The 8781-nt window shown below is 40.0% G+C and overlaps 1 pseudogene; it reads left to right on the top strand.

Annotated features, from left to right (window-relative positions):
* Positions 1-1374: 1374 nt before the first annotated feature.
* Rpl9-ps12 (ribosomal protein L9, pseudogene 12) lies at positions 1375-1952 on the top strand (annotated as a pseudogene).
* Positions 1953-8781: the final 6829 nt, after the last annotated feature.

The raw sequence follows: 8781 nt of genomic DNA, 5'->3' as shown, positions 1-8781 counted from the left end.
AGATTGGAGCACTGGAGCTGCAGGTCCCCCGGGACCTGAAGGGACCCGAACAACAGTTCTCTGCACCCAAATCCTGTGGGAGCGAGAGCCAAATCTTCAGAGAGGTAGACACGCCTGGGAAGCCAAAAGACACTACACTCTGCCCACATTTCTGACTCCAGAGGAAAACACCTAATGCCATCTGGGACCCCGGTGCACAGGGGGCTCCCAGAAAAGGCAGCGCAGGCCCTCCTGGTTGCTGCCCTCATGGAGAGCTCAATAGCAACACCCTACGAGCAAACTTGAGCCTCGGGACCACAGGTAAGACCAACTTTTCTGCTCCAAGCAACCTGCCTGGTGAACTCAGGACACAGGCCCACAGGAACAGCTGAAGACCAGTAGACAGGAAAAACTACACGCCCGAAAGCAGAACACTCTGTTCCCATGACTGACTGAAAGAAAACAGGAAAACAGGTCTACAGCACTCCTGCCACACAGGCCTATAGGACAGTCTAGCCACTGTCAGAAATAGCAGAACAAAAGTAACACCAGAGATAATCTGATGGCGAGAGGCAAGCGCAGGAACCCAAGCAACAGAAACCAAGACTGCATGGCGTCATCGGAGCCCAATTCTCCCACCAAAGCAAACACTGAATATCCAAACACACCAGAAAAGCAAGATCTAGATTTAAAATCACATTTGATCATGATGCTGGAGGACTTCAAGAAAGACATGAAGAACTTCCTTAGAGAAACGCAGGAAAACATAAATAAACAAGTAGAAGCCTATAGAGAGGAGTCACAAGAAAATAAATTATTATTTCACAGAAAAAGATATGTTAATAATATCCTTTAACAAACTATAAAATTACCTACATATTATACAATAGAAATGATAATTAAACTACACAAAGAAAGGTTTTATTCCCACCCCATTATACTAGCAAAAATCCAACTTTGACCACTCACTTGATTGATAAGCAGGTAGATAAACAGCATTCTCAAATATTTGGAGGTGAGTGTGATCCCTATTCAACATTGAATGGAGTGGTGATTTTGCTATGTTATAGAACATTGTCTGGTTGTTTCCAGAACAATGAAAGGGAGGGAAGGAGGGAGAAAAGGAAAATAACAGAGATAGACAGGGAGGCATTGTGGGCTGTGGTGGTAGTAGTGTGGAACTAGAGGAGAGAAAATAGATGGGGAAGAGACAAGAAAAGAAGAGAAAATGAGAAAACAGAGCAGGAAGGAGAAAGGAGAGGAAGGGAGAGAAAAGACAGGCAAGTAAACAAATAAATATATTTGCTTTTTTACCCAGCAGTCCCACTTGTAGAAGTCTTTTCTCAAAATACTTGTCAAGAAGTAATGAATAGCTGTTTGCCCCATCTACTGAGAATGAAGACCATTCTCAGCCATCAGACTGTCAACATTCCAGAAAATGTCAACATCACTCTGAAGGGGTGCACAGTCATTGTGAAGGGCCCCATGGGAGCTCTGTGGAGGGACTTCAATCACATCAATGTAGAGCTGAGTCTTCTAGGGAAGAAAAAGTAAAGGCTCCGTGTTGACAAGTGGTGGGGTAACAGGAAGGAACTGGCCACTGTCAGAACCATCTGCAGTCATGTTCAGAACATGATCAAAGGTGTTACACTGGGCTTCCATTACAAGATGACGTCTGTGTATGCTCACTTCCCTATCAATGTGGTTATTCAGGAGAATGGGTCTTTGGTTGAAATCCAAAATTTCTTGGGTGAAAAATACATCCAGAGAGTTCGGATGAGGACAGGTGTTGCTTGTTCTGTCTCTCAAGTCCAGAAGGATGAATTAATCCTTGAAGGAAATGATACTGAACTTTTTCCAAATTCAGCGGCTCTGATTCAGCAAGCCACAACAGTTAAAAACAAGGATATCAGAAAGTTTTTGGATGGCATCTATTTTCTGAGAAGAGAACCATGCAGCAGCCTGAAGAATGAGACCTCAGTTTCCTAGCTCCAGAAATAAGATCCTGATCACAAGTACAATTTGGATCTTTGGGAACAATAAAAGACGTATATATTGAAAAAAAGAAGTAAAGAATACTCTTGGTATAGACTCATAATCTTCCACTGGAATCTACAGACTCACTTGCTGTCTTGCTGCAGCATCCCTGCAGGAGTTACACCTTTCACACCACATCCTGGGGACTCTGCTACACTGGCAGCCTTTCCCTCTTGGCTATCTCTACTCCTTTGTGTCACTTACCTACCTACCCAACCAACAATTGCATTCTACAAGGGACTTCACAGCCTCCATACTTGTGTAGAATCTAGACTAGGGAGTAGCAGCTGAACATCAGAACACTCAACCAAAAAGACAAAACCAGATATGTATACCAAGAAATACTTCAAACATTACAATTCCATATGCCTAGACCCCAGCACAAAAGCACAAGCATAAACAACTAAGGAAATATGCCTCCTCTAGAAGCTAGCAATCCCATTATAGGAGACTTTAAGAATACCAATTTATAACACTAACTAAACTAGAAATGAAAATTAAAAACCTAGAATATCAAACAAAAACCTTAGAGGTATGCCTCATCGACAGATTAAAACACACAAAACAGAAATTTCAAGTGTGTGTGTGTGTGTGTGTGTGTGTGTGTGTGTGCTTTTGTTTTCTAAAAAACTCCAGACAGAAAACATTCAGGAACTCTAAAACATTAGGAAAGGTCAAGAGAGAGGAAATCAGAGAACCCAATCAAGGGAACAAATTTTTAAATTTAAAATGTCTTCATCATCTTTATCAATTAGTGAAATGAACATTTAAACAACTTTGAAATTTCATGTCATCCTCATCAGAATGCCTATAATCAACAAATGACAACAAATGGTGTAAAGCACGTGGGAAAAAGGAAACTCCCATTCATTGCTGGTGCGAGTGAAAAGTAATGCAGCCACTCTAGAAGTCAGTATAGAGAACCTTCTAAGAGCTAAAAGCAAACCTACCACGTGACCCAGAGATACCACTCTCCAGCACATCCCCAAAGGACTCAGCGTCCTGCTCAGCAATGCTTATTGCTGCTGTGTCACAACAGTGAGGAACCAGAAACAACCCAACAACCCTTCAGCAGATAAATGGACAATCAAAGTGCAGAACATACAAACAATGGATTACTATTCAACTGAGAGAAAAATGAAACCATGACTTTTACAAACACGGTAACTGAACTAAGTCAGACATATTATTCCACTTATATAAAAATCCATAGAAACATAAAATCAATAGTTTCCAGGGTATGTGGGCAAGGAAAAATAAGGAGTCGCTGATTAATGATTAAAGGATTTTGGAGGGAGGAGGTGAAAAAATTGTTTTGGAATAAAAGAATGGAGATAATTGCATAATGTTGCTAATAGGTAAATATCCCTGACTTGAATGCTTTGAATTTTATATTATTTAATTCCAGCACTTGAGAAGCAGAGACTTGAATCTTATATTACTTGTATATGAACAAAATATATGTATGTAAAGTTAAATAACCATGTTCTCTGATAACAAATCAGTAATACCAACTCTTTATGTCAAGTAGATTTTCACTCACAAGAGCTCTCAAAGTACTAAACTTCCTGTCAAAATGGCCAAGAAATTAATAATCTACTCACATCTGCTTTGATGCTGTTAGGCAGCTCTCCATTGCTATGCTATGCCAAATATCTGAGATAATCAGAATGTAAAAAGAAAAGATTTATTTTACCTCACAGTTTCTATTTTAGTCCATGCCCAACCTGACTCAGTTGTATAGACCCTATGGCAGCACAATATACCATATCGAGGCTTCATGGCAAAGAAGGCCTATTTATTTCATGTCTGGGAATCAAAAGGAAAAAGAACAAGATATCACATAATATAAACTTGTGCAAAATTCTCTACATATAATAAAATACCACATCAATGTATATATAATAAAAAAATTGAAGAGCAAAAAGCTAGACTTCTTTTACACAGTCCCCCTTGACAGAACACTCAAATTGACTGAAAACACCCCACTAGACTCCCACCTCTTAAAGGTGCCACCTTCTCACAACAGCAACAGCTGGAGACCAAGTCCTTAATACACGAACCTTTAAATAACACTCACATGAAGCACAGAACATGCAATAGTAGTTAGTATTCATAAAAGAGAATCAAAGTTTAATAAACAGGATTCTTTACTCTCAACGTAGAGACTGAGTATATGAATACCATCAAAATTATTTAAAGAAAAATATGACAGACATGATGACTGCAGGAAATTTATAATGGTTTAGTTTTTGTTTTACACTAAAATTTTTTGAGGTTGACATTTCCTAAAAGTCAAATTTAAATATTTGGTCAAGATGCTTTCAAATTCTTAAGACATATCCACAAGTTCAATTTAAGGATTCAAATGTACTTTATTACAAGTCTGTCTGCAAAGCATTCATTGACAGATGTGGTTGATGGTAAGTTTCCATTTTTAACAAAAGTTAGTTCCTTATCTTGAAAATTGAGTCTTTCTGTATTTTTTATGTTAGTACATCCACTAAAATTCTGTTTGCATAACAACTACTATTCACAGATGTCTATTTTTGTTTTATATTAAAGGAAAAACTTCATTTTAGAACCACGATAGCACATTTTTAAAATGTTCATTTAAAAGGGTCTCATTGGAGTCAAATGAGTTAGCTTTTGGAAAAAATGTTTACATTTTTGTTTATTTTTAAAAATCATACTAAAATTATTCAAAATCATTTATTTACTGTTAGGTTCAGAAAGCTTGCATCTGGTGGTGATACAGGTATTATGCCAGTGACTATGCTCTTGGATTAGCACTGCTAATAATAATTGTGTACACAGATGTTACAAAGAATAACCTCATATTATTCTAGTGATGCTTATTTTTATGTAACCACAAAATTGGGAAATTTTTCAAGCAAACAAATGACATCTACATTTTAAACCCAAATAAGTCACTGGCTCAACTCCTAAAAATTGCAATCTACCCTTTCTGGTTATAGTTCCTTCTGAAGTCAAGAACTACTTCGAGTGTAAGAAGAAGAATGCCAAACATCCACTTTGCTTTCTGCTGTTGTGATTAAATCACTGACCAGAACCAATCTAGAAGAAACAAGCTCATTTCATCATACAAGTTATAGTACATAGTTGAGGGAAGGCAGTGAAGGAACTTAAGGCAGCAGCCTGGAAGCAGGAACTGAATCAGATAGTGCAGAGGAACTAAGTTTTAGGGTTTGCTGGCCTGACTTGCTTAGTGTGCTCTCTTGTAGAGACTGGGGATGGTACTTCCCACAATGGATGGGCACTTCAACATTGATCATTAATGCATGAAATGTCCCACAAATATACCACAGGCCAATCTGATGAAGGCAATTCCTCGCACAAGATTCCCTCTTTCCAGAAAACTCCAGTTAGTGTCAAGTTGATAAAAATTAACCAGTACACCAAACCACTTCTTAAAGTACCCAGTGGAGAGAAAGGTATAAGCCATAGGCTACACATATAAATAGACAGTGTAAATAAGAATTAGTAGTCATCAATCTATCCTTTCCTTAAGATAAGATCTATTATATATCTACTGCCTGTCAAATACCAGGCCAAGTACAAAAACACGTACACACACACACACACACACACACACACACACACACATGTGCACACACACATGCATGCACACTACAAATCTACTCTATTCTCAAGGAGATCTTAACATGCCTCTTTTAATATTATATATTAAACAATTTAAAATTGTTTTGTTAAATCATCTTTAATGGTTGTAACTTGACATTTCTGAAATTATATTTTGGCCCTGTCTTTTTTTTTTTTATTAACTTGAGTATTTCTTATATACATTTCGAGTGTTATTCCCTTTCCCGGTATCCGGGCAAACATCCCCCTCCCCCCTCCCCTTCCTTATGGGTGTTCCCCTCCCAACCCTCCCCCCATTGCCGCCCTCCCCCCACCAGTCTAGTTCACTGGGGGTTCAGTCTTAGCAGGACCCAGGGCTTCCCCTTCCACTGGTGCTCTTACTAGGATATTCATTGCTACCTATGAGGTCAGAGTCCAGGGTCAGTCCATGTATAGTCTTTAGGTAGTGGCTTAGTCCCTGGTAGCTCTGGTTGCTTAGCATTGTTGTACATATTGGCCCTGTCTTTCTATCACACAATATAACCAAACTGTTACCAAAACTTGCTTGCACTAGGCTCAAAACACATTCTGAACCAAACCATTTTTAATTGAAATACTTTATATTCTGACCATGTTTTTCCCCTTCCCAAATTCTTCCCAGATGCTCCATACCTCCTCTATCCACTCAATTCCATACACCACCACCACTCACAAAAAAGCAAGAAACAGACCTAGCACACACCTTTAATCCAAGAGCTTTCTGTTTATTGTAAATAAGATAAAATAAAGTCTATCATAAGTCAAGAAGTGGATAAAGCAGCCAGTTGACAAGGGAGTCAACAAAGGAAAAGAATCATAGTGAGAAGTCAGGAAGATGAATAGGAATACACAGGAAGTAGAAGGGAGAGACATTCAGTTGGAAGGGGTTTTAAGACAGTGTAAAGAGAATGGGTTGTTCTTTGGGGACATTGGCTGAGGCTGGGTGCTTTCTCTGCTTCTCTGAATTCACAGGCTTTTACCCAAGCATCTGGCTCCCAGGTCTTATTTGGCAAAATCAAATGTTTAAGATATTAAAAACGGAGAGAGAGACCCAACCGCATGGTCAGGTGGGCACTCCTGAGGCTGCAGAGCGGAGGAGACCACCAACACTGCTCACCCCTGCCCACATCCCTGGCCCAAGAGGAAACTGTATCAGGCCTCTGGGCTCCCGTGGGGGAGGGCCCAGGAGCGGCAGGACCCCTGCATAAGACACCGCCGGAACCTGAGGGAAACAGACCTGATAAACAGTTCTCTGCACCCAAATCCCGTGGGAGGGAGAGCTGAACCTTCAGAGAGGCAGACAAGCCTGGGAAAACAGAAGAGACTGCTCTCTGCACACACATCTCAGACGCCAGAGGAAAAAGCCAAAGACCATCTGGAACCCTGGTGCACTGAAGCTCCCGGAAACGGCGGCACAGGTCTTCCTGGTTGCTGCCGCTGCAGAGAGCCCCTGGGCAGCACCCCACGAGCGAACTTGAGCCTCGGGACCACAGGTAAGACCAACTTTTCTGCTGCAAGAGAGCTGCCTGGTGAACTCAAGACACAGGCCCACAGGAACAGCTGAAGACCTGTAGAGAGGAAAAACTACACGCCGGAAAGCAGAACACTCTGTCCCCATAACTGACTGAAAGAGAGGAAAACAGGTCTACAGCACTCCTGACACACAGGCTTATAGGACAGTCTAGCCACTGTCAGAAATAGCAGAACAAAGTAACACTAGAGATAATCTGATGGCGAGAGGCAAGCACAGGAACCCAAGCAACAGAAACCAAGATTACATGGCACCATTGGAGCCCAATTCTCCCATCAAAACAAACATGGAATATCCAAACACACCAGAAAAGCAAGATCTAGTTTCAAAATCATTTTTGATCATGATGCTGGAGGACTTCAAGAAAGATGTGAAGAACTTCCTTAGAGAACAAGTAGAAGCCTACAGAGAGGAATCACAAAAATGCCTGAAAGAATCGCAAAAATCCCTGAAAGAATTCCAGGAAAACATAAATAAACAAGTAGAAGCCCATAGAGAGGAGACACAAAAATCCCTGAAAGAATTCCAGGAAAACATAAATAAACAAGTAGAAGCCCATAGAGAGGAGACACAAAAATCCCTGAAAGAATTCCAGGAAAACACAATCAAACAGTTGAAGGAATTATAAATGGAAATAGAAGCAATCAAGAAAGAACACATGGAAACAACCCTGGATATAGAAAATCAAAAGGAGCTGTAGATACAAGCTTCACCAACAGAATACAAGAGATGGAAGAGAGAATGTCAGGAGCAGAAGATTCCATAGAAATCATTGACTCAACTGTCAAAGATAATGTAAAGCGGAAAAAGCTACTGGTCCAAAACATACAGGAAATCCAGGACTCAATGAGAAGATCAAACCTAAGGATAATAGGTATAGAAGAGAGTGAAGACTCCCAGCTCAAAGGACCAGTAAATATCTTCAACAAAATCATAGAAGAAAACTTCCCTAACCTAAAAAAAGAGATATCCATAGACATACAAGAAGCCTACAGAACTCCAAATAGATTGGACCAGAAAAGAAACACCTCCCGTCACATAATTGTCAAAACACCAAACGCACAAAATAAAGAAAGAATATTAAAAGCAGTAAGGGAAAAAGGTCAAGTAACATATAAAGGGAAACCTATCAGAATCACACCAAACTTCTTGCCAGAAACTATGAAGGCCAGAAGATCCTGGACTGATGTTATACAGACCCTAAGAGAACACAAATGCCAGCCCAGGTTACTGTATCCAGCAAAACTCTCAATTAACATTGATGGAGAAACCAAGATATTCCATGACAAAACCAAATTTACACAATATCTTTCTACAAATCCAGCACTACAAAGGATAATAAATGGTAAAGCCCAACATAAGGAGGCAAGCTATACCCTAGAAGAAGCAAGAAACTAATCGTCTTGGCAACAAAACAAAGAGAATGAAAGCACACAAACATAACCTCACATCCAAATATGAATATAACGGGAAGCAATAATCACTATTCCTTAATATCTCTCAATATCAATGGCCTCAACTCCCCAATAAAAAGACATAGATTAACAAACTGGATACGCAACGAGGACCCTGCATTCTGCTGCCTACAGGAA

Source organism: Rattus norvegicus, chromosome 3, assembly GCF_036323735.1.
Source record: "Rattus norvegicus strain BN/NHsdMcwi chromosome 3, GRCr8, whole genome shotgun sequence".
NCBI lineage: Eukaryota > Metazoa > Chordata > Mammalia > Rodentia > Muridae > Rattus > Rattus norvegicus.
The sequence above is the reverse complement of the archived record's forward strand: the minus strand, read 5'-3'. Positions and strand labels throughout refer to the sequence as shown.